Source organism: Zonotrichia albicollis, chromosome 11 (assembly GCF_047830755.1).
Source record: "Zonotrichia albicollis isolate bZonAlb1 chromosome 11, bZonAlb1.hap1, whole genome shotgun sequence".
In the NCBI taxonomy this organism is placed as follows: Eukaryota; Metazoa; Chordata; class Aves; order Passeriformes; family Passerellidae; genus Zonotrichia; species Zonotrichia albicollis.
The window spans coordinates 7,818,661-7,841,302 of record NC_133829.1 but is presented as its reverse complement, the minus strand read 5'-3'; the positions used below and the strand labels follow the sequence as shown (position 1 = coordinate 7,841,302).

The following is a 22,642-nucleotide window of genomic DNA, read 5'->3' as shown; positions in this document are numbered from 1 at the left end:
CTTGATTTGCCTGGGTTTATTTTGTGTCCGTTGCCTCCTCTGTCTAGAGACTGCACCAAATCACACGCTGGCTTTTGCAAAAGAGAGAGTTTATTTTCAACAGTGCATGGGGTTGGGAGGATTTGAATGGGAGAGAATTACAGGCAGTACATTTCTCTTACAGGAACAGAGAGGGTGCGGTACAACAGCAGCAGGGCTGCATGGCCTGGAAAAGCTCATGGTCCTCATGGGCCCCAAGCACAGTGCCTTTGGGAAGGCTGCGCTTTCACAGCTCCACAGACCCAGGGATCAAGAGCAGCAAGGGCCGAGCTCTGCTCCATGAGCAAAGCCAAACTTCACACACCTGGTATTTCAGCAGGTGAGACAGTGACTGGCTCAGGTCTCTCTGCCTAAGCATTTTGGCCCTGCTCTGGGGTATTGAGGGCACTGAAGGCAATATACAGGAGTGACGTGGGATGATCCCTTGGCTCCCTGCGCTGCCCTGGCTCCCTCCCCATGGCTGAACCGCTGTGTGTCGAACTGATGCAGAAATCCACTGTGTTCACGAAACAAAGCTGTTTCCTCTCTGGGGCCAATGGAGAAGCAGGTTGGGGCTCTCCTGGAGAAACTCGGAGAAGTCAGATGGCACGTCCAGGCAGGTGGCAGTCAACTAGAAGAAGGAACTCACAGGCTTCAAAAGTTCCTTGTCCACTCACTGGGATCTAGGAAGGAAAGAAAGAAAATGGAGTGGTTATGATCTGTATCAGAGAAATGGTCCAGTAGTGCTTGGCTGAGAACAGACCAACTTGTCCCTGGTGGAGCAGAACTCCTATCCTCTTTCCCTCCCCACCACATCTTTCTCACGGCTCTGGACCACCTTACCCTCTTCCTTACTGGGAAAACTGTAGTCTCCAAGATGCCAAGCTTCCCCTTCACCCTCCTCAATCCCCTACCTCTGCCTGCCCCGCACACCGCCAGCCAGGGGAGGGCTCACGGCTTGTCCTTCCTCCCTAGGCTTTGGGGCATGGGATTACTCTGCATGTCAGAGCCACTAAAGGCACAGCCCTCTGATGTTTTAATCTTCGTGTTAACTTTCTCTGCCCTCGGCGCCCTTGCCTGACTGGAGAAAGTGATACCAAGCCACTGAGCTGGAGCCGAAGCTGTGATGCTCAGCCCAAGTCCCCTTCTCGGCTTTCCCCACGCCTCCCACATCTCACACCTTGCAGCACGTTCTCCTCCCTTTTTCCTGATTTTTTTCATCTATTTCCTTTACACTTTATCCATGTTGAGTGTGTATTCCCTAGCCCCCAAACCAGTCCTATCCTTTTCCTATCTTCCCTTTGCTTTGCCCACAAACTGTTACATTGGAAGGAGTAAAGACTAATATAACAAATCCTTGAGTACACTTGCAAAAGGAACCATCAGCTGGCTAATTTATTCTTTTTATTGCACCAAATTGTAATTTTATAAAATATTGCAAATTTTATAAAATATTTGCAAGCCCATTTTAAGAGATAAATCTTGTGTGTGGCTCTCTAATGAGCCGCCCTGGGAGCAGCCGGCATGTGATCTGCTGTAGGTCGCACCGCAACGTTCCCAGGCTGTGACTGGATGAACCACCGTAACTCTTTGAACTGTGCAAATACTCTACACTCTGGGGTCCAGGCTGCAATTTTCATGGGTATTTTTTCTCTCTCTTAAAAATAGATCTTCTGTAACCCCTTTATTGCAATATTCATAAAGCACTTGATGGAAATCCAAGGAAAATCCCTTCCCTTCTGCAACTTTGAAGCAAGCCTAAAACTTAAGAGAGGCAGAGGCCAAACCCACCCCATGTGGTTGGTTTTGGTGCTGAGAGAACAGACCCCATGCTGCATGTGTTTAGGGAGACCCAGGCTGCAAAAAGCCAAGGCTCAGCACTTCTTTATCCTATGTGAGATTAGGAGAACATCCCAAATGTTCCCCTAAACCTGGAAAGGATGTTGAGGTCAGGACAGATGAGATCTGAACGATGGTGGGTGCTTTCACAAGCCCAGGAGAGGAGGAGGCAGATGAATCCTTGTTCTCACCAGGGAAAAGCCTTTACCTGGCAGGTAAAGTCCCCTGTCCTGGCTGAACTTGTTTTGGCCTACAAGAAACTCTTCTGTAGTGTGGATAGAGGGGATGCTTGGTACCAGACATCAACCCAGCCTGGAAATCACCTACTGCCTGCCTGGTGGGCTTGAAACTTTTGGCACTCAGTAACTGAGGGCAGGAGGGACTGGACCAGCCCAACTGACTCAACATAAGCTTCAGAAAAACTCAAATGTCCTGCATGCACTTTCTCTCTGTGCAAAGTTCAGCCTTGCACTGAGGGTGCCTGCAAAAATAGGGCTCCACCAGGACCCAGCTCCAACACTGCCTTCCCCCCGCAATGCCCTGCACAGGGAAAACATTGCTCTGTGTGTGGATTTACTGTCCTTTTTTCTTTTTTTTTTAAAGCTGAATAAACAATTGAAATTGTAGCTCAGCCTCTGCCCCAACACTTGCTCCAGTGCCTCCTTGTGCCCTTACAAAGCCAGTACTGAGGTTTATATGCTGATAAACTGCCCTGCCACAGCAATTCTGGGCGGTGGGAAGAGAAAAAAAAAACCCCTCAAATAATGGTAAATGGATGCAGAACGCTCTGCCTAATCAGATTCCTGTCCCCTATTGAGGCCAGGAAGGAGGGACCCCGCTCCTCCCCTGCCCTCAGCCCAGCCTCCGCTTCACCGGCTCACACGGAGAAACTTTCTGGACAATTTAATCTCGACAGGGTGTTACTTAGAAAAACCTTTTTCACTGTCAATTTTTTTCCCCCACCCTTCCACCCCCCCCTTTTTTTTTCTTCCCTCCCAGCCTTGATTGAATTTTGCAAGCCCCTGATATCTTTCTTTTTTGTAGGGATGCACGCTGCTTATGCAAATACCAGCCTTTCATACCAGCCTCCCTGGCTCAAGCCCTCCAACTTGAATGTGACCAAAAGCTGTGCTCTCCCCTGCTAACTCCTTAGCACAATTACACCTCCATTCTGCTCCAGGGGCCCGGGGAGGGGGAAAAAAAATCATTTTAAACTAATAACACGTGCTGTTTGCTTTGGATAATTACAAGGGAGCTTCGGCTTCTAAGAGCTATGAAATATTCCGTTCAGCGGGGCGGGAGGGAGGCTCCGTGTTCCGCCTACGCCGCGAGTTTTATCTCCTTACGGAGATGCTCGCGCGGCCTCTCGAGGCTCCCTCCATCTCGTGCTCATCCTCTGCACCTGGGCAAAGCATTTACATTTCCTACGGAGCAACCTGGCGCTGCTTTGGGCTACAGGAGAGAGGAGAAGGCGCCTGACATTTTCCTTATCTCAAGTTACAATTTCCTGCAAGCATCAAGATAATAAAACATCGGAGATGGGCAAGATGAGCGAAATGAATGCGGCGGCTGAGGCTCCCGCAGCAGCGCGGGAAGGGCCGGGCAGAAAGGACACCCGGGGGATGCGGCTGCTCCGCTGGCTCTCGTTTGCATCGCGGCCCTGACGTTATTGTCCTCCTGCCTTGTCTGCTGGGGAAGTTTATGTGGAGGGCTTTTTGCTGGGGCGAGGAGGAGGAGGGGAGTTTTCCCCAAAAGCACCCAGGAATCTGTCAAAAGAGGGACAGAAAAGAGAAGAAGAAGAAGAAGAAGGGAGACAGAGAGTGGGAACGTCAAGGACCCCTGACTAATGAATAGCAAGTTTGCCCTTGAACCTCCCTGGGCTTTGCCATTCCCAGGCTCCAAACAAGGGCTGATGCATGCTTGGGCCCAGCTGCAGGGGGACCGGGCTATGGTTCATCTCAGACACTTTGACAGCCCGGGCCTTTTCCCCACATAGCTCAGACTCGCCTAACTACTCCCCTGGCAACAGCTCAGTGCAGGAACCTGCGCTGAGGCCCTGCCTGCTGCATACAGAAGTACGAGGAGGAGGAGGGGAGCCGCTGGGAGAAATTAGCTAGAGACTGGCTTAACCCATCAAATGCTGGGCAGGCGCTGCCAGCCCCAGCACCCTTTGCTCAGCCCCAGCACCCTCCAGGCACCCCTGGGTGCTCACTGGCCAGTGTCTGCAGCAGAGCTGGAGAGGGGCAGGGGTGGGTTAGACGTGCAGAATTGCCGTGCACCACAAATCCCACGACCTGCTGCTTCACCACGACCCAGTGCCTCGGACCTCGTGAGTGGGAAGGTCCTCATGGTGCCAGGGATGTGGGAGGGAGACAAAGTAGCCAGCTGGAAAAGGCCACCGGACACTGAGAGGAAAGGGCACGGCCTCTCCCCAGTGTGGTGGGACAGGGCACCCCTCCCTGCCAGCCAAAATGAGGGCAGGGGCTGGATGAGAGGCACAAACTTGCCCTGGATGCTCTTTCTGCATTGCAGATCAAAGGCTAAGAACGAGCAGGCCTTAGGGGTCTGCACTGAATGGCTGGAGAGAACAGGCACAAGCACCCGGCGGCTCTAAAATGCGACCCAGAAACGTTCCCACATCCCAGCCCCATATAAATCAAGGGGGGAAAAAAGGGGGAGCTCCATCCCAGCCTCTGTTTTTACAGAGCATCTTTCATGTGCAGCCCCTGAGAGAGGGCTTTGCCGAGCTTGTTAAGGATGGCTCCTGCGCCAGGCAGAGAGGGGGACGCACCATATGGAGAGGAGAAAAAGAAAAGGGGACACTGAAAATGGAAAATTATGCAAAGCAGGAGGAGAGGCACTGGGGGAAAGGGGGGAGGGAGGCAGCAAGGAGGTGGGGGATGGGGAGACAGGAGACTGGAAGTGAGCCCTGACTTGGGGAACACCATTAGCTGGCACTGGGCTGCATGAGGAACAGAAGTTTCCTGTGACCAAGTGCAGGACAGCCCTCTGTACCCTTGGGTGCTGTCACTGGAGGGCATTTCTCCAGCCTGGCCTTGCCTGAGAGCATCTGGGCTGTGCCAGGGCAATGCCCAGCTGGACAGTGGTGGGTGCACTCTGTTTCTGGAGCTGTGCTGCACTGGAAGACACAGCAAAATGGGGTCCGTGGTGACCTACTTCAGAGGTGTCCTGAGGACCTCTGTTACTATAGCAATGAGGGTGCAAGCAAACATTATGGCCTTTTGGACAAGAGTTCTGCTTGTCATCAATCACAAAAACCAGAATAATGTAAGGAGGTGCCAGGGCATTATAAGAAAAGGCTCTGACCAACAGCAATGATAGCAAGGGACCAAACTGCCCTTGGGTCTCAGCTGCCCGTGCAGTGAAGGTGGATGCTTGGGTGGGTGAAAGGAGAATCCAAATTCAACAGCAAGAGCTCTTCCCTTCCCCTTGGACCCTGCAGAGTCCTGGTGCTGCAGGGTGAGCTGCAGGCCCAGTGCAGCTCAGGGATGCTGTGCAGGCATTCCTGTCCAGGCTTGTGTTACTGTCCAGCTTGTGATCAAACTCCAGCATTGGCCTAACCTGGTGTTTGGAGAAATGACTCAGCTCTTCCCATCCCAGGTGTAGGGCTCCTTTTCCCTATCCTGGAAACACTGGCCTCCTTTGGGGAAACACCCACCTTGTCACTGTGACAGCTTCTTTTTCCCAAAGCCACTCTGTGCTCCAAACTTGTGGCACTCTGCTGGCTCCCTGTCATGGGCCATGACCACCTTGCACATCCTCACTGGGTGCAAGCCCCTTCTCCAGCCCATCTTCCACCCAGCAAGGAAAGCCACCCACACCTGTGCTTGGTGCTGGTTGCTCTGTGCCTCCTGCTTTGTCCCCTCCGTGCCATTCCCATCTCCCCATTCAGTGGCTTTTGTTCACAGCAGCCAGTGTTTTTCCTTCACTCTCCTCAGCATTGCTCAACACCCAGGAACACAAACTGCTCCTGGCTCCCACCTCTCATCGCTCTTGGCCCTGTCACAGCCTTTGATCTCACACTCCTATCCACCACTCTGCTCCCTTTTCTAGCTCCTTCTGTTTGTTCCATCAGGAAACCTTCCCTTGCTGCATCCCAAATGGCTCTCCCCATTAAACCCATCTACTGTGCTTCCCTCCATTTACCACTGGTTAATTTACCATCAGCTCTACACCCTATAACCCTCATTTCAGGCAGGTGTGGGGCAGATTCCTGTGAGGTTGGTGCACAGACAGCCTGTGCCTGCAGAGATGGGCACGCTTGCCCTGGCAAACACGTGTTCCTGCCTGCACATGCCCACACCTACATGTTCCTGCCCACGTTCCCGCTGCCACATCCCAGGCTCTGGGATTTCAAGGGGAGCTCTTGTTCTCCAATGGGGCATGGGAATTATCTGCACAGCACGGCTGCAGGTTGGGATTTGGGCTGTTTGGTCTTGCAGACACTAGACTAAAAAGATGCTGTACCCATTCGGTTTCCTCAAGAACCATGCCCTGGAGTAAGGCTACAAGTGTTGGCCAGATCCTCAGTAAAGCCCTGGAATAAGCTGTAGGCACTGAAGAGGATTCATCTAAGCAGCATTCAAAGAAAAACAGCAAAAAATAAAGTTCACGGGGGCACACGAAAAACAGAGCTTCCACCCACAGAGCAGCTGTGTGGGGCTCTGGAGACAGGCAGGCAACGTGGGAGATGTTTCAGAGCTTGCTCTCAAAATGATACATTTGCAACCGCTTCCCTTCTTCAACCACTGGAGGTACACGGAGCTACCTGCCCTGCAGAGAGACATTTCAATCTTCAGGCATAGGACTTTGTCCTGGGCTGCTTTAAGGCTGGCTAGCCCTTGTGGCAGCATGATGCAAAAATGAGATGTGCCTTTGTGGGAGAGGAAGAAGAGGGATGTACTCCATCCCCTGGTATTCTGACACAGGCAAGGACCTGCCCCTCCATGAGCAAACCCAGGCAGAGAGGCTGTTTGGTGCTCTCCCTGCAAATTCCTACCCACTGGGAATGGGTGGTGTGGGGAGAGCAGATGGGATTCAGGGTGTCCTTTGGATCAGGCTGGCCTCAGCTGCTGTGCTAGAAGCTGAACGTTTCCAGGGAGGATATGGCAAGAACAGCGAGTCCTGCCCAAGTGACGGTCCAAAGCGCTGGCACTCCGTCCCGATTCAACCTCGCCCCAGATTCCCGCCCTTGGCTCACATCCAGGTTCCTTTCTCCTTGACCCATCTCCATCAAAAGCAGAGCTGTTACGAGGCTCTGCTCTGAGCTTCTAGTCTACAAATAGCAGCAAAGCAGCACCTGCTCCGGAGCTGAACATTTCCACTAAACTCTATTTAGATGCCTGTCCCGGCCAAAGAAATCTTTTGGGACCGTGTCACTTGTAGGATATGTTACATATTTCAACCTCCAGCAATACAAGACACTGATACAATACTGAACTACACAATTGCTGTATGTCCCTGCACTTTTACCTTGGCTGCAGAGATGCCCCACAAGGGCTCATCTCCAGCAAATATTTCTCTGGACAGGGAGTTGGCTGCCTGGAGTGCAGGGGCCGATGTGTTTATCGGGCAGCAAAGCTGGCCCTGCCATCTCTCCCAGGGAAGCTGTGCCATGGGAGCTGCTAAAACAGCATTTCATTTCCAAACAGGGCCCCAGAGACCTCTTGTGTGAAGGATTCAACAGAGCGAGGCGGGGTAGAGCAGAACAAGGAGACACAACCCCAGGCTAAAAACAAGGCAGACCCCAGGTTTGATGGATCTTATTGCTCTGCACCAGGGCTCAGGCTGGCCTGTCCCCTTGACTCAGTGCCAATCTCTCCTGGGCCACCACTGATGGGGAAAAAGCGAATTGGGATTTTTTTTTCACCTCCTTCTTCCCCCATTTTCCCTCCCCTAACTCCTTTTCCGCATCATAAGCAAAGTCCTAATAAAGCTCCCATCCCCACTGCCAGCCCTGCACCATGCTCCCAGCAGAAAAGAGATGCAAAGCCACGCTTGGAATCTGATTCCCCGGCTTTAAACGCTGCTCTGCCAGCAAAGTGCGACTTGAAAGCTCCCCTGTCACAGTTACAAAGCTCCGAACAGCCCTTCCTCGGATAATCACGCTTATCTCCAGATTAAGAAAGAGAGACCTGCAGCTGAGGCTGGTCACATGGGCTGGGATGTGGGCAAATCTCTTTTAAACAATCCCCATATAGCTGTGACCTCCACCGCAGCCCAAATACACCGTCCCTCGGTCCCACTCGAAAAGCAGCTCTGGAGACATGACAGAGCATGTGAGAGAAGACGGGGCCGGGGATGGGGGGCGGAGGGAAACCACGGGGGAGGAGTGAGAAAGCAACGGAGGAGAGGAGGGTGAGAAAGACGGAAGAAGAAATAAGTAGAGGGAGGATGTGGGAGAGGAATAGGATGTGGTGGAGAGGGAGGAAAAGTGCATGAATGGAGGGGGAGGATGATGAAGGACAGGGAGGTCTCTGCTGCTCTTCCTGTTGGGGATTAGTTGTCCCTGCACTGTCCTCAGTTTAACTCTTCCCACTCTGTCCCCGACTGGCAGCATAGCCTGATTACGTGACTCCAGCTGTGCCAAGCAGCCTTGGCAGGGAGAGCACGTTACCTACTTTGCTGCCACGGATTCATTAAGAGGCTTTGCTTGTGTGGGAATAGTCATCCCAATGGGGAAAGGGAAAAAAAACCCTTTCTGCAGATCAACCTGGCGAGGAGCTCTGACAAAGCGCTTTCCACAGCCCTGCCCAGAGTCTGGGAGCAGAATTAAGGAGAGATAGGGATGTGCAAACAGGGGTGGCAGGTCAGCTGGGAGGGGTCCCTAGCATGGCCACTGCTCAGAGATGAGGCACCAGACAGGGAGGGAACTGCAAGCCCTTTGCAGGATGCTGGTGCCTGGTTCTTCTTTGTGATTAAAGGCCACCTTGCATCTGGGTCAGGCATGGATGACACATTCACCCTCTGCGTAAACGAAAGGTCTGAGCAACCGCAGAGAGACTTTTTCCAGCAGCAGGTTCCCCTCTTACATCCATGTGGGATTAACACAATTTCTTTGCAATGGAGGAGCCCAAACAGCTCTGAAACAAGCACAGAGTGCTGGGGCTGCCTCTCTCTGAGGATGCCTACCTTCTGCTGGCACTGATGGGGGTTTCCAGCCGTGGCCACCGGCTGCAGCCCACCGGAGGGACTGCGGTGCTGCCTCTCCAGCTGCTCATTATTCACCCTGTGCAATTAGGCACCGCTGATAAGTCACATGAAATTGCCTTTGTTCTCCAACTGGAAGACCTGCATTTCATGGGAATCCCTTTTTTCCTGCACTTTACTGATGAGCTGGCCACTGTACCTACTGCTGGAGCAGCAGTGAGGATTTTGGGGCACTCTTTGGGCTGGGCCTCATAGATATCCTGTGCAGGTTGATGGGGAGGTGTAGCCTGGCCCTCCCCATGTTCCTGGACTTCTCTGAGCACAAATGAGAGCTGCTCCTCCTGCAGCCCACCAGGGACTTGTCAGCTCTCCTCCAGGCAGGTGGCTTTGTTGCTTCCTGGCTACTCTACCATCTCTCCATGTCACTTCCCAGCTTCCCTCCCAGCAGCAGAGGAAAACCCAGTGCAGCTGCAAAGTCAGTGGGGGAAGAGGCATCAGCCCTACCCAACCCAAATCCTGCTGATGCCAACAGCCACCTTACCTTGTTCATGGCCTTCCCCTTCCTCCCCAGCCAGCCCATCAGGAGCAAACCCCATGCTCTGCTGCTTGGACCAAGCATCTCTCACCCAGGCTCCCTGCAGGGCCAGCCTGCTCCATTGTGCATCAGCTCCTGCTCTTCATTCCTTCACTGTACCAGAACCCAAGTGTGGAAGAGAAGGCAAAGCTAACTGGAACCAACATGAAGCTGGGTGCTACCAAGCTTCACAGGAGGCAAGCTGTGCTCCAGTAAACTTCCCAAAATGACCCCTGCTTCAGAGCAGCCTTGTGCCGTGTAAATTGCCACTCTTTCAGCATCTGGCAGCTGCTCAGATGGGACCACAGGGAGAAAAGACATCTTGGCCCATTCAAGAGTTTCTTCTGCTCAAGAAATGTATGTGGGCTCTTAAGTCTTGTTGATTTAAGGGAAAGGATACAAAATTAATTTAGACAGGAAATTAATTAGATGTGAACTGATGTTTACATCCCTACACATACAATGAATTCTTGTGTGAACCTACAGAATGCAGATGGATGGATGGATGAATGATAACAGCAGTCTAGGAATGACATTATGTGCTGGTCCATACGCTGGGGATGTGGAAAGACTTTTCTCTGCATTGCTAATTAATAACTATATCCTGAGCAAATGTTGATAAATCCTTTATAGAGCATGTTATCTCTGTCTCTCCAACTCCTGTTCTGCATTTCTATTTGCCTGTTTCCACTGCTCCACCCCTGGCACCCACACGCTTCACTTCCCTCCCATATTTTGTAACTGGTAGCAGATTTGACTCCCTTTCTGGAGAAAGAGGCGGAGGTTTTGTTACAGGGGCTTTGTGTGAGTGATTGCATGTGTATGTGTGTATACAAAGATGGATACAAATCCATTGGAAATAAACACCTTTTAAGGGACTTGAGAGAAAGACACACAGGGCAAAGGAGAAGAAAGAGCCTACAGACCCTCAGCTAGACAATCAGCCAAGATGAAGAGAAAGACCCAGTGAACCAAAAAAAGCCTCAGTTCTCTTTTAAACTCTCCATGATTTGCAAGGAAAGCAGCAGATCCCATGGCTGGGAAGCCGAGCTGTGGCGATGTAACCCTCACCCCTTCTCCCAGCCCCGCACAGCTCAATTACCCCGGGCTGCCAGGCTGCTCTGAGCACACCCCCACCACCCCGCATCTCCCCCGCCGCCGAGACAGCTTTCACCAATGGAAGGAGTACAAATATATTCATTGGCACCTTATCAGACATGCATGCAAAACTAATTAACATGGGGAGACATGCAAGCTGCCACCCAGCCACAAATACACACCCACGAGCATGCACACACACACGCACGCATGCACAAGGCAACCCTTGTCTAGGGGGGACATTCAAAAGGCTTTGTCACTAATTTAGGCATCTGTCTCAGTCTGGTCTGGTCCTCCTGGCTAGGCTGGAGTTGTGGTTTTTTTCCCACTCTGTTTGACAATGCTGGGAACATGCCCGGAGACCCCTCATTCAAATCACCCCTTGACAATGGTCTCATTGTGTGAGCATATAGAAAAGGGAAAGGATGGGGGAGAAGATGTGGAAGGGGGGTAAGGAATTAAAATGTGAACCCAAGGAAGTGTTTACTAACACAAGCCTCGCAGCTGCCCCGTCTCTCCTCCACCCCCTTCTTCCGCCCCCGGCCGTTCCAATGGCCCAGCCTGTCCCCAGTTCCAGGCGGGCAGCAGGGTGTCGGGACAGCGGAGAGGCTGCACGGAGGTGCACGGAGAGCAGGCAGACTGAAGGGATGAAGCCTCAGGGCGTTCAAGTCTTTGGCAGCAGGGGGGCAGGTACAGGTTAGAGAAGAGAAGATAGAGCCAGAGATGCCTCGGAGAGGATTAGGGACTTAAAATGTCCTGGGAAGGACATCTTCATGGAGGAGCAAGAGATTTATTGGTATAACCACTCCAAGGCTTTTTCCAGCAGGAACAAAAAGTGCTTAAACCTGGCCTCGTGGATTTAGAGCAAGTGAGCAGCCTTGCTGCACAGTCTGGACTGCTCTCTTTGGTGCTGCAGCCAGCCAGACACGCTACAGCACAAGAAGAAAGGGGGGAGCAGCAGGGTGTTAGAGCTGGGGGCTCAGAGGATGGACCAGACTCCCTTCAGGACCCTTACTGCTGGTTATTAAATACCAGGAGAAAAAAAAAAATAGGGAAAACCGTCCCAATGCCCTGCCCACCCCCAGGCACGCCTGGGGAGGGAAATAGCGAAGGTGCAGATGGGGGTGCTCCCCCAGCCCCACCGCGCTTGGCTGGCCTTGGCAGGCTCCGTTCAGCTGGAAATGCCCAAGAGCCAGCAGAGCACAGGCAACGGGAGCTGGGGAGGGGGAGAAGACGATGACAACGTTTTCCATATATGCAAATGCATCCACACAAGATACCCAGAGGGAGACAAAACAAAGAGACCTCAAAGAGGCTGGCTCTGAGACCCGCACAAAGCCAGATACCTCCGCACACGTACGGTATTTGCACGTGAGGACCCGTGCAATGCAGGATGCAGTGTTGCCCAGAGGTTCCCCCCAAATCTGAGCAGATATCAGCCTAAAGAAAGCCTGGTGGAGGAGCCCAGCGAAAGCTGCAAAGACAAATGCCACAATCCCACATCCTCCTACACAAACAGGTGCACCTTAGGAGTACAAAACTATTCCTGTCCTTTAGCTTAGTCAGAGAAGAGAAAAGCTGTGATGCAAACCCACATGAGCCCTGCCTTGGTGGGCAGAGGTAGCTCAGCTCCCCCGACATTGCTCCTGCAGTCAGATCCACCCCCTACACCTTTGTGTGATTTCCATAAGAGGAAAGCTAGGAAATTCCTGGACACTACTAAACAAGGTCAGGCAAAATGTCACACAGAAACCCAAGAATGTACATGAGGCATAACCAAAAATCACCTGTGCAAACATTTCTGCTTAAAAAAGGGAAAGTACTGCAAGGTAAGCAAATCTGTGCTTTTTATCCAAACAAGTGGTTGTGAGCAGTTTTATTGCCACATTCCTGTGCCCCAATACACAGGGATAAGTACTCGACACACAGTGACACGCAGGGACTCGGGGACAGAGCTGTTGTTTTAATAGGGCAATGAAGACAGCGAATGAAATAAAACCCTACAGAGATCAGCTTGCAGAACTCAAGGCTGAGAAAATCTATTTGATGGTAAAAGGAAACAAGGACACTCATGATTCTGCTCTCATTTCCATGCTGTAAATTTGGGCAGCTTTTACTGAATGCAATTAAATCCTCGCTTAGGATTTAACCTGGTGAAGCTGAGGGCAGACCTTGCTACAAAGACCCACCTCTGAGCTCTTCCCCTCAACTTGCTCTGCAGAGGCCAGCAGGAGCTGTGAGAAAACTGAGTGAAAAAGCAAGGGAATTCACAGATCCCTGCCAGTGTGGCCATTTCAAAGCCCCCTTCAGCTCTGTCTTGCCTGTTCTCTCCTTCCCCAGTGATTTGCTGCTTTGCTCATGGAGCTCTGGCTGCAGGGAACAGCCAGTACCAGCATGGCAAGCACAGAGACTCAATGGTTTTTGGGCATCTCCTTCCTTTCAGTTCCTCTAATGGGAACTGAAAACCTCAGCAAAGCCCCACACATCCATTCCCTGCCTCTGGTGGGTGATCCTTCCTTTCCAAAACTGTTAGGGTCCCAGTGGGGATCCCATGCAAGACTCTTGCAAGAAACCCTGCAAGAACCTCTGTTATTAACACCTCTGACTATTCTTTACATTTCCCTTTATTTCAAGACAGGGCATTTCAAAGGTTTTTGCCCAACAGCACAGTTTAACACACTGAGTTTCCCAAGCAACAAGTAATACAACTCCTCACCTACTTGTACCACACAGGTAAAGTCACCTCAGGGCTGTGATCTTAAATCCATATGTGCTTTTCCCCATGGATGTTGAGAGCTGTAAATCTCAACATTTCATTAAACAGATCACTCAGAACAGATTGCCTCACAACATAACTTCTCGGCTGGCCACTACCCACGAGCAGATGATTTTACATGACATTTATTCATGCAAATTGCCGAGGCTGTAGTCTAGTTACCCAGCAAGAGCATAAAAAATTACAGTTTAGATGCATAAATGCTGGCACCATGAGAGAAGACACAATGAGACTGGACACACATCCCTGGGTTTCACATACAGTGCAACAAAACTTAGAGGGAATCCTCATCAGGTGGGGATTTATCAGGAATGACCCCCCCAAAATGATCCAGGGGAGGCAGAGAAAGGCATGTGTAAGGCTGCAAGGGCTACAGAGAAATGAACTTCTCCTGCTGCATGTGCAGAAACCTGCCATGGGGAGAGCACACGCAACATTTTACGTCACTCACAAAGCCTACTCTGTCCAATAAAGTGGGGAAGTAAAACAAAGCATGAAATCCAGGCATAAATTAGCATCCCTCTAGCCTAGCTTTATTTGTGCTGCTGCTGCTGTGGATTAGCATCTAGCTGGCTGACAGGCTGATAGGCAGACAGAAACAGGGAGAAATAATAAAAAAAAAATCAGTGGGTGTCTTTTTTCTTTATGGTTCCTGGGATGTCTGCCTTCAAAGTGCAGGCAGTGTTCATCCCTTTAGGACCCGAATTTTTCCATCTTCCTGTGAGAGCAGTAGGCTCTGTAGGAAAGCAAATCCCCCTGAGATATTTGTGCCTGCACCCTGTGGAGCCGGCACCCGTCATCCAACGCAAGCCCAGTGCAAACCTGTCACATCCCCAGCCAGCATCCCCCCGGCATCCACAGCTCCACTCTGCAGAGCACAGGAGCAGCTCTGGTGTGGGGCTGGGAGACCTTGGGGGTAGCACCTTGCCACGGGCACACACAGGGAGAAGACGCCCCGGGATTAGCTCTGGATCATGTTCACCATTGCTCGGGGCAGCTGCTTCCCTCACCGCTCGCAGCCACGGCTGGGTTTGGTACCTGATCCCAGATGACATGACCGGGATCTCACGCCGGCATCTCCTCTCAGTTTGTGTCAGAAATGTGTCACTGCCTGCTCCTCGGGCAGGAGGACCTGCAGAGAGCTTCCATCGGGCTGACACACAGCCTCCCTCTCCTCAGGGCTGCATGGCAAAATGAGTGGTCGTCACCAGAGACATCCCTCCTCTCAGGGCTTGGTGGCCTCGCGCCCACCCGCCCTTTCCAAGCACAGCCATGGAAACATAGCACTAAAGAGGTGCCAGTCTTGACAGCCACCACTCCAGTCCTTCCCAAACCAGCCCTGGCAAAGGAGTCTTTCTGCCCTAGCAACTTCAGGCAGCAGAGAGTCGCTGGGAAGCTCCTCAGTGTGGAGGAGCTTGTGCACAAACTGGGAGAACAACAGCAGTAAACTTGACTGTGGTAAAAGCAAAGCCCATTTCCACCCTCACTGAGCCATTCAGAGTTTGACTGGGCTCTCAGGTCGCAGGAGATTTCTAGTCCTTGCCTCTCTTTTAAGGAGCCAAACACAGAGCTCAGTTTTTAGGCTATGGAAATCAAATTTTCAGCCTCTTTTCAAAGGTGGCCTAGAAAACACAGACTAATTCTGCACAGCCATAAAGCAAGTCCCTCAGGAGTATAGCATGAAGTTCAAACACCCCCATGTCCCTCTGCCTGCCACCATGACTCCTACAGAGTGAGTCTGATCAGGGGATGGAAGTGTGAAAATTCCCCAAGATGCAGAGAATCCCTCCTCAGTAGAGCCCTTGCAGCTCTCAACCCCTCAGCACTGGCCCTGCTGATCTCTGGTGCCACAATCCCAGTAGATTGGCACTGCCTTTGGAGCATGGAACAGGCAAAGCCTTTCTTGCAGCAGGCATCTGGGGCCAGTTCCACTTGCTCCATGCCCAAATGGGTCAACACAGTCAGGGTTTTCCCAAAGGAGGCAGAAGGGCACTCTGCAGAGCTTCGAGACAGCTGCAGCTGGAAATAGCCCAAGCAGAAGAGATGCATCCCTGTCCCTCCAGCCACGCCTTCCCTGGAGTGCTTGATCCAAGTCTGGAATAAAGCACACCATCACCATCCTCATCCCACTGCACACAGCAAGACAGTCCCCTGCACATCCCTGCAGCCACAGAGGTATCTATGGAAACGTCCCATGGCATCAGTAGGGAGGTTTCTTTTAGGGGCTAGGAAGGAAGGAAAGAAGGATGAAGAGAGTGTAGAAACCGGAGCCTTTGTTTCCCAGCACTCAGCCATGCTGTTAATTAGGTAGCAGAGACCAGCCACTTCCTACCACATCCTCAAGCTCTTGCAGCAATAGCAGGCACTCCTTTAGTCTCTGTCCTTTGGGGATGAGAAGGAGGCAAGGAGGCACAAGTCAGTCAGAGCCTACAGAAATGCAACAAGCTGCAGGAAGGATCTTTCCTTTGCAAGGGAACAGGAACCTGATGGGCTCCCCAGCCAGCACTTATCTATGTGAAACATTTGTTTCCTCCCCAAGCTCTCAGCTTGCTCTGACACATCACCCATTCCCCTGATTGCAAGCAAAATGAGTCAGATGGGTCCCAGCCTTGCACCCACTCAGAATTCCTCTATTTCTACCCTGCTCCTCCGTGCCACGCCATCAGAAAGCTCAGCCTGGGGACTGTGCAGGACCACAACTGCCTTAAGAGCTTGGTACAGGTCCAGACTCACACATGCAGTTTGCCCTTCATTCTGGGGCGCTCCAGTACACTTCTGCATGAGATAAATTAAAACTCACACTGGCAACAGCACATTCAGACAAGCAGCCACTGGGACCAGGGCAATACCTATGAAATGTAACACAAATGGGCTGAAGGAGAACATTCCCTTGAGTCACTGGTCCAAATGGCAGCTTGGGACATGTCTGCAGCAGCCTGGGGAGATTCTGCACAGTACCATGAGGACACCACAGAGACAGCATCTCCTTCTCTGGCTCTTAAGCAGAGTCTTCCACAGTGCTGCACACAGTACATGACCTCTCAGTTAAAGCAACAACCAAATAAATTTTAAAAAGCATTTTTTTTCTGAGTCCTGGCAGCATGGAAGTCAAACACTGTTTTTCAAGCTGTTCCCAGAATGAGACAGAGCCACATGTATCCACAGGCACAGCCAATCTGCATCTGTACAGCCTTGTTCCCACCACCTTCATTAGCACATACAGAGATGTGCATCCCTCTCTTGTAGAATAGGGACCAACATCACCAATTATTACCTTCTGGAGCACAGACTTCTGTGCCCAGGGCCATAAAACAGTGGCTGGGACCCCTCCTGAGAGTCCTCAGTATGTCTAGGGGCTTAAACAAGACCCAAGCCAGCCGCTATCCAACCCAGTGGGATCCATGACATTTTGAGTTGTCAGTCTCTCTTTTCCTCCCTGTTCGGGTGTTACACAGCATCCTGCACTGTCAGCCTCGAGCTTTGAGTCTTGATCCCCAAAATTGCTAAGATTCATTCCAAAAACCAACTAATTGGAGGAGTTTTCTTCAGACTGATAATGCCTAAGCCCTACAAGGTCTTTGACTTGTTTCCAGAATTTTCCCTGCAATTAAGATGTCCCTAAATACATTTCTTGTTAGCATAATTCTATTAATTTTAAGTGAGAACTGAGACTTTTAAACAGTCCTTGATTACAGTTGCTGGAGGTTTGCAACAGACACCCCAAATCCCAAGGTTTGCTCCTAAACCCTTGTGAATTATTCTAGTCCAGCCTTGCCAGCTGCTCTTCTACCCGAAAGGCACCTTCCCTTGAGAGCAGGATAGTAGAAGAAGGGAAGAAAGCTGGAAAACAGCCATTTCTGGGACTACAAATGAAATCAGGAGGAACAGTCCCAAAAGCCTCTCTTAGCCTTGGCCACCAGCAGCAGCTACTCATGAAGCTCCCACCAAGTGAGAGCCAAAGGAAGAGACACATTGATCCTGCCTTGCTGGATTTTATGCCAAGCTTGTCAGCAAGGCACGCTCAGCTTTGGCTGCCCAGCAAATGCAAACCTCTCCTTTGTGTGGCTTTCTGGGCACCTCCCGCTGCCCTCCCTAAATCCCAAAGCCAGCAGCATCCCTTGGAAGGTGCACACCATGCCAGAGGCAGCAAAGACGTGCTCCTTGCAGCCTCCCGGCCCCAGGCCTTCTGCCAACACCATCCCAACATGGGGCACGCAGGCAAAAGAGCTGCCGGAGGAATCCACACCGAGCGGCGCTGAGCACGACCTTTCTGCTTTACAATGGTAACCTGAATCCTAAATACTGGATTTCTAGGCACGCATTAAAGCCATGAGACAATGGAGACGGCGAGGCTGGGGCTGGCTGCAAGCCAGCTCCGTGCCGGCCCCGCCAGCGCCCGATGTTTCCCATTTCCCTCTTTTTTCACCATGGCAGATAAGCTAAGTCCCCCTACGCCAGGAGACAGGTGCATGCAGAGCTCACCCCTGGCTTGGGTACTGTGTGTGACTCACCCCCCATAGAACGTGGATGCCCAAGAAGACCCACAGAGGTGGTTGCTTTCCTCTCTCCCTCTCTCTCTCATATGAGCATTGCTTCTCCTTTAATTGGTTTCATTCATGGCGGCCCTTTGCTAAATGTAATTATGCCAGGCTCTCTCCATCTGTCTGCGTTCAGGAAGAGACATCGCTCTCACTGTTTTTATCTTCAATCTTTATTTCTGCATTAATCCCCGCTCTGCAGCTCACATGTACAACAATGTCCAGGACCTCCTGAGGACATACAGACACATAATGAAGAGCAGGATTTGTCCCTGGGTCTCTCCTGGCTGGAGGACATTTTTTCACAGGGAAAGCCCCATACCTCAGTCACTCTGTAACATCTACATCTCTCAACGATACCTCCACAAGCCAGTTCTTTTGCAGACACTCAAGAGTTGTCTGTGAGCCCAGGCAAGTGGAGACGGCTTGATTTTGTCTGCATCACAGAGATGTCTCTGCCCTGTCTTCCCATGCCCAGTACATAAAGGTAGCAAGATGTCTGCTTAGGTTGACATGGACCGCTTTTCACATGGAGACAGCATTCAGTCCCAAAGTACCACACTCATTTTCCTTTCCAGGAATGCAGACAGGGTGAACACGGCTGAGCACAGGGATTAAAAAACCTCAGCTCTGCAAGGGCAGCTCATAGCTGCATAGCTGAGGCTGCAAAGCGCCCAACGCACCCAGAAGGATTTCATCCCTTGGGGATTCATTACCCAAGATCCTTACACCTTCCTCAGCCAGGGTAGGTAGATCTTGGGGGAAAACACAATGCTAAAGGAGCTGTTGGTTTATCGAGAGACCAAACCCAGTGACACAGACCCTGGGCAACCAAGCACCATCTGGTGACCGCCGGCTCCCTACACAATAGCCCACGTTGGCATGTTTATGATAGAGACCAGAGGCGGATTCCCATTATCCCCATCAGATCCTGTGATGTGGTTTCAGGAGAAGGACCATGAGAAGCAGATGGGATGGCAGAAGAGAAAAGAACGCAATGAGACAGACAGACAGGAGAGATTTATATGAAGCTAAAGCGCATACCCATAAACATGGGATAAGTAAATAGCATGTAAGTATGAAATTAAATGCAGGGAATCCATGGCATCCAGTAATCAGTCAAATATCTCCTTCACCTCTTTTTCAGTTTATCATCGGCATTTTAAAATGAGATATTTATGCCAATAAGTAAGCGAGTTGTATATTGTAACCCTGCAAATATTGGCTTGGATCTGAGAGATTCGTCCCGACAGACAATTCATATTTACAGTTATTTTTGGACTCCCGGCTTTCGTGGAACACCGGCTCTCTGTGTTGGATTTTATGCCCCTGAAATGTATTTACAATGCATGGCATCTGTATTGTGCATTACACACTTAAATCATTGCATTTCATTCATCGCTTGTAAAAAAAAATATTGCAATATCCTGAAGCTCTGAATACTCAAATTCAAAATATAACTGCTGCATTTTCAGAGTAATGCTATAAAATAATGTTGTATTTTTAGATAAAGGAGGGAAAATTGATCATGAGGAACATGGATTCCCAAGATCTGGGAAGAAGGGGAGCTTGGATTTCACACCACGATAAATGGGTAAAAAAATAAAACTAAAAGCTGAAAAACCCACAAAGGTTTATTATCTAAACAAGAACATGGAAACATTTTGTCACTTAAACAAAGGGAGGAGGGCGGGGGAGGCTCCGCATCCTTGGCTTGCTCTCTGCAATGGACAAATACTATCAGAAACAAAAAGCATGGCATAGTTAGCAGGAGCTCAGCGCTTTACAATTAATGGTTTGTATTTAAGTTCCTTTTAGGGGAAGCCTTCTGCAATTGGGGGTAAAAAAATTTCTTGGTTTTAAAGCCTTCTGTCATTGTTGCCCACAAGCAGAAGAGAAAGGCGCTTTCTTTGTCATCTGGGGGTTTATGGCAACACCTTAATATGTCCTTTTCATAGGTGAAGCAAGGCACACAAAGCAGCCGCGTGCCAATGCGTCCCCCCCGCCACCAGCAAAATAAATAAATGGAGGAACGCGGGGACGGCCGCCGTCGTAATCCCTCGGCAAAGAGGCAGCGAGGATGGTCTGGCGGGGTAAATATCGCACGTCTCCTGCCAAACCCCGCGTGGGCTATTGTCCCACCACCCCTTTTAGATGTCATTAAGGATTTTTCGCATACAACCAAACGAGCGGAGGGGATGAACGCGCTCGCCTCTTCCCCACCAGTTGGAGAAGCCATGACGAGGCGGCTGGGAGCCGGCGCAGGAAAAACACAGGGCAAATTAGGAAGTATGTTAATTCAGTTAATATCACAGAGGGGCTGGCGGGCGGTGGGGGGGAGGTGTGTGCGCAGATTTTCCGCCCGAGGAAGGAGGTGGCAGAGAAAGAACTGGGGCATGCCAGCTCCCGTTATTGTTCTGCCTTCATCGGTAATTAGCAAGATAAGGAGGGGATGGCGTGAGGGAGGCAGCGTGGCGAGGACAAGGCAGCGCTGCACCCCACCTCATGCCCATGCGGCCATCTTACAGGCGGCGCTCGCCTCCCGCAAAATGGCCGCCGGGGCCCACACTGCCTCAGGCCTGCAGCTGGCCCATCCCAGCGGGCTCCCCTCCGCCAGCCCCGAGGCAGTGGGCACCCGGGAGCAGTGGCAGCCAGCAAAGGGGGCCCCAGGAGAAAAGGAGTTGCCATGGTGGACCAGAGTGCGCTGGCGAGCGGCCATTTTAGCCCGGGCCCTGTTCATGGCGCCAAGGCGCTGGGCGCGCGGCACTCCCACAGCTCTCTCCCCAGCCCTCCTGGCTGCAACAATCTTGGTACACTTCTCCTTCACCAGGTAGCACACACTGCCCAGGCCCTGCCCATGGCCACAGAGGCAGCTGTGCCCTTGCCATGGCTTTACCATTGGACATGAGCGGGTTACCCCACACAGCCTGCCTCACTGTGTCTCTGAGTTCTGAAGGCTTCCAGACACTGGAGTGACCCTGGAAGACACGGCCTGGACAGATAGAACATTCTGAGAGCTACAAGGCAAGATGTCACCTGCCCAGCCATCACAGAGTGAGTTATAGGCAAATTATGCCTTTCTCCTGGCCAAAATAAAATAAATCCCAAACCAAAACTGCAGTGATATCAGTAAAGAAGACATGAGCTTCCTAAACCGTAATTTAACACAAATTTAAAACAAGGTCAGTTATAAAATGCATGGTTACACAGACGACACAGACAAAGCTACTGATACATTTCTCACTCCATGGGAGCTTTACAGTGGGCACATCAGTGCTGCTCAGTTCTCCAAATGAGCAACACCAAATACCAACCAAGGAACTCTCATTTCTGGTCTTGGGCTGCCGTCAGGACAAGACCAGCAATTACTGACACTAAAGCAGAACTTGGAAGCATTTAATGTATCTTTAGCTATGATGGGACTACTTCAGATGATGCAATAGGCACACAATGCACGTTGAAAATTCGGCTTCTGCTCCAGTACTCTGTGGAGAACCAGAGGGTGATTGCAACTGCATGCAGGCAGGGCCATGTTATACATCTCAGCTAGACAGTGAAACATAAGGGATGGCAGGCTAGCTGCTCCGCTCCAGGGTTGTCTACACGGAAAACCACACCATTATAATGACAGCACTATAGGTCAACTGCTGCTGCTCCTTGCCACGCTGGTGCACATCTTCACTCTTAAACTGGCTTTCTCCAGTTTAGCTTAAACTGCTTCCAGCGTGACATCACTGGTATACAGGAGAGTCCTGCCTTCTGCTAAAGTAAATACCCACGGAGGTTGTACGAGTACAGCTCCTTGCTTTAAAATCCGCCCCCCAACCGTACGTCTGTAACCAGACCTGCCCTTCGGCTAACCTTTCTGTACTCCGCACACTCCTGGGCTGTTCACAGTGCCCGTGAAACACTATTACACCCTGCTTCCCTTGGGTGCTAATCCTGCTTGTCAACCCAAAGGCAGAAGCAGACGGTGGCTTGGCATTTTGATTACGTTGTGATCTGTTTGAACCTTCCAGATTCTTTTGATGTCTGTGCAAATTTGAAAGGGGGAGCCTTCATCCCCCACAATGAAACTCTGCTATCGCATGGTGAACCATCTCGGGACTCCTATGTCCATAGCCACTGCTAGATTTGAAGCGGGGAGGAGAGTTGCAGCTCCTCCAGGAAGAGTCTGAATTTCAGACTAACCAGTTCTGGCCCTGAGCAGAGAACACTACAGGGACAGCGTGTTGCTCTTCAAACAAATGCATGCGTAGGGGAGTGTGCACATGCACAGAGACACCAGATTTATACAAATAGATGCATTCATAGGAAAATGCAAATAGCGTCCTCTTCCATCCCAGGCTCCCTTCGAGCTCCTGACATCCCAAGGTTTCAGAGGAGTACAAGGGAGCCTCAGATCAAACATTAGCCCTGCGGGGGTTCCCTCAGGGAAGCAGCCATGCACTGGGGTCTTTTCCCCGCTTCCATGTGAGGTTTCCCGACCCGGCCTTCCGTGGGTGCTCAGTTCTGACACGCGTACGACACGCGCGCGCGCATGCAGAGCCTTGCTAAAAGGTGCTCTGGGAATTGAGCTCCACTTCCTCTTTCTCCTGAATCAATTGTCATAAACCAGCTTTTGTTTTA

At 51.1% G+C, this 22,642-nt stretch overlaps 1 long non-coding RNA gene across 4 annotated transcripts in view; it reads right to left on the bottom strand.

Annotated features, from left to right (window-relative positions):
* Window positions 1–72: 72 nt before the first annotated feature.
* The window catches only part of LOC102064792 (uncharacterized), a 45,708-nt gene continuing 23,138 nt past the window's right edge, over window positions 73–22,642 (bottom strand). For all 4 annotated transcript variants that reach the window (XR_012582124.1, XR_012582125.1, XR_012582127.1 and 1 more), the window contains one exon: window positions 73–701. This is a non-coding gene — a long non-coding RNA (uncharacterized LOC102064792). The remainder of the gene's footprint in view (window positions 702–22,642) is intronic.